The sequence below is a fragment of the Herpailurus yagouaroundi genome, unplaced genomic scaffold, assembly GCF_014898765.1.
Source record: "Herpailurus yagouaroundi ecotype Mexico unplaced genomic scaffold, PumYag 207, whole genome shotgun sequence".
Taxonomy (NCBI): Eukaryota; Metazoa; Chordata; class Mammalia; order Carnivora; family Felidae; genus Herpailurus; species Herpailurus yagouaroundi.
The window spans coordinates 1,445,571-1,449,085 of NW_024412438.1; the positions used below are offsets into that span (position 1 = coordinate 1,445,571).

A 3,515-nucleotide genomic window follows, 5' to 3' on the forward strand; every position below is an offset into this window, starting at 1 on the left:
GGTAGGAGTAGAGATTTTGGTTTTCAGCCTTTTTTTGGTGAATTGAGCAACTACTCCTGACTGCTGGTGGTTTGTCTCGTATTACCCGAGAAGTGCCATGGTGTGTGTGCAAATAAAGCATACTTTCATGGTTCTTACTCCCAACAGAGCGCAGCTCTCTTTGACCAACTTCTTTTTCTCCAGAATGGTGAGAAGGAAGCTGGCTCCATGGAGAGAACTGGCAGCCAGAGAGACTGACGAGCACGGTCAGACGTGATGTGAGAGTTGAGCGGCTTGCAGCCGTGGCCACCCCTCTGGGGACCACACAGAATGGAAGCAAAGCCATTGGTATCAATCAAATAATAGAGGCTACACTTTCAAGAACGAAACTGGTGTCTTCTGAATTTCTTAATCTTTTTTGTTTTTTTAATACACGTCTCCCCTTTCCCAAAGTTTCTGATACAATTTCACTATTGACTATTCTTACCTTGCTGAGATTTTGCCCAGTTTCATTTTCCGTAGGTTATATTATGAAAGTTCTAGAAGTTTTTATTTTCAACCATAAAAGAGCCACATTTAATATGCTTTTAAGATGTCCCCTGCCCCACTCTAGAAATGCAGACACACTTTCTTAAACATAATGCCCATCCTCCCTGACCTTTCAAATACCCAGATGAAAACACCTGGACCAAACTTGGGCATCTATGGAACCAAAAGATTTTATAGTAGGGGTGCTGAAGGAAGATGGGCACATCCCATTTCCGAAAGGACTGCACAGGACAGACTTGGAAGTTTGGAGGCAGTGAAGACACGTGTTGCTCAGGGATAGAGGTCTCTTATGGGCAGGGTCAACATATTGAATGTTTCTTCTCACAGCTCTGCGCAGAGCATCCCTGACCTCCTTGGTCCTCGGACTGTAAACAACAGGGTTCAACAACAGGGCTCAACAAAGGAGTGATGATGGTATAAGTCACTGAGAGAAGGTCTTTTTCTATTGAGTTCTCTGACTTGGGATTGAGGTAGATGATGGAGGCACAGCCGTAGTGGACGATGACCACCGTGAGGTGGAAGGTGCAGGTGGCAAAGGCCTTCTTCCGGCCCTGGGCAGAGGGGATCTTGAGGCTGGTGGAGACAAGGAGGACGTAGGTGATGAAGTTCAAGCTCACGGGGACCAGGATCACAGAGGAACTGACACCATAATTGTTAGTCTCAATGACAGTGGTGTCATTAGGGGAGAGTTTTTAGAACAGGGAGGATGTCACAGAAGAAATGTCCGACCACACTGACAGGAGGGTAAGGTAAACATGGATGTCCCTTGGACGGCCACCACGGCCAGGCCAAGGCCGAAGGCTCCGCACATCAGGTGGACACACACCCTCGTGCTCATGATGACTGTGTACCTCAGGGTTGCAGATGGCCACACGGCGGTCATAGCCCGTGACCGTGAGCAGAAATCAGTGGCTGCTGGCTAAGGCAACAAAGAATAGCCATCTGGGCGGCACAGCCTGCCGAGGAGATGGGCTGATTCTGGGCTAGGAGACCAGCCGGCATCCGTGGCCTGGTGACCAGTGTGTATGTGGCCTCTGAACTCCCCAGTGTGCTCAGGAAGAAGTACACGGGTGTTATGGAGGTGACGGCTAATGCAGATGACCGTCACGATGATGGCATTGCCAGCTGGGGTTAATGTGTACAGGATGAGAAAGACCACGAACAGAGTGGGCTGATGCTTCTGGAATCTGGAGAGTCCCAGGAAAACGAACTCGGTCACTTCTGTGACGTTCTTTCTCTGCATTCTTCAGTTCCAGCGTCCGAAAACCATGTGTGGGGCGGTGGGGGGGAGTCAGCACAGAGCAGGGATCAGAAAGGGTTGTAAGGCCCACACACACATGCACACGGTCTAATTTTTGGTCTATAATCAGGGTGCTGGCATAGGTCTTATGGCTGGTTTATCCCCCCCTTCCTTTTCAGTTCGTGATGTCTGATCTTCCCTTAAGCCTCCGGCCAAGGACTCAGCATTTGATGAGACCACCACATGGACCTTTTCAAAGTATCCTCGGGCATGCTATTTTTGTAGGGCACGGATGGGGGGGGGCTTTTTCCTCCCCACCCCCTTTAATGTTTTATTTTTGAGAGAGAGCCTGAGTGGAGGAAGGGCAGAGAGAGAGAGGGGGACAGAGGATCTAAAGCAGGCTCTGCGCTGACAGCAGTGAGCCTGATGCGGGGCTCGAACTCAGCCGAAGTTGGACGCTCAACTGACTGAGCCACCCAGGCACCCGGCTTTTTCCTTGAATGACAGCCCACAGGGGCCCTGAGTCCGTGCTGCCCCAGCTTTGCCTGTGTGTCTTCCAGGGAAAGTATAAGCAGCCGGGACAAGAAAATGAGTGTCAGGGAGTCAGGCTCTTACTAAGATGGAGCCACTGCTGGGTAGCTGTCACTTAGGAAGAACGTGGGACAGGGTACAGGTTGCAGAATTAATCTCAGGGACAGGATCTTCAGGAGCACTTTAGCGGGTGTGAAGATGAGGTCTTCTGGGCTCAGCCCGAGGTGTTCGGTCAAACCGTTGGCAGATGGCTTTGTTGTAAAAGTGCTAACAGGGACTTGAGGGTTTAGGGGCAAGTAAACTAACGGGAAAAGGGGAAGTTACCGGAAAAGTGAAGGACCAGCAATAGGATAAAAGAAATAGCTGATTTTGGGGGCGGGAAGGGCAGAGGGAATTTTCGGGGTGAAGAATATAATATTTGAGTTTAATTTGCTAAACTGAGCCGTGACGTAAAGTTCCTCAAGAGCCCCAGACCTTCAGTGTGAGCTGCTGTGTGTTCAGTCTTGCGTTAGGGGTGTCGGGAAATGGAGAGAGGCGGCTGACAGCACAGTGTGGGAGGGGAGATGGAGTGAGGAAGACAGGCTTGCTGGGAATGAGTGGAAGCAGTACCAACCTCTCTGGTCTTGCCTCTCCCCTTTGTAAGCACACGCGGGCTTTCCTAGGAGTTTGCTGAGGGACTCTGGGACAGCCACCATATGTCAAAAGGTTTGAGCCGTTTTACCTAAAGACCAAGATCACCGCGGCCAGCAGCAGGCTGGAGACTTGGGGCACGTTGAGGAAACTTCCCAGGAATCTAGGAAACACAACCTAGGAAATGTTGCAAACTTTCCGGAAAGGACTCCATCATGGAAAATAAGGAGGCAAATGTTTAAAGTAGAAACGGGTGGGGCGCCTGGCTGGCTCAGTCGGGGAAGCACCCGACCCTTACATTTTGGCTCAGGTCATGATCTGATGGTTTGTGAGATCAAGCCCCGTGTCAGGCTCTGCCCTGACAGTATGGAGCTTATTTGGGATTCTCTCTCTCTGCCCCCCTCCCTGCTCACGCTCTCTCTCTCTCTCTCTCTCTCTCTCAAAAATAAGCATTTGAGAAAAAAAAAAAAAGGAGAAATGGGTGTGCCACAAAACAATTCAAAAGACCAACTGGAAAGAAAGGTAGATTCCGGAGCAACTGTGCAACTCTCTAGACAGCTTTTTAGAAAGCATGAGGTAGAGCTAT

At 50.1% G+C, this 3,515-nt stretch overlaps 1 pseudogene; it reads right to left on the reverse strand.

Moving 5' to 3' along the window:
- Positions 1–827: 827 nt before the first annotated feature.
- LOC121015446 (putative olfactory receptor 10J6) lies at positions 828–1,771 on the reverse strand (annotated as a pseudogene).
- Between the last annotated feature and the right edge of the window lie 1,744 nt (positions 1,772–3,515).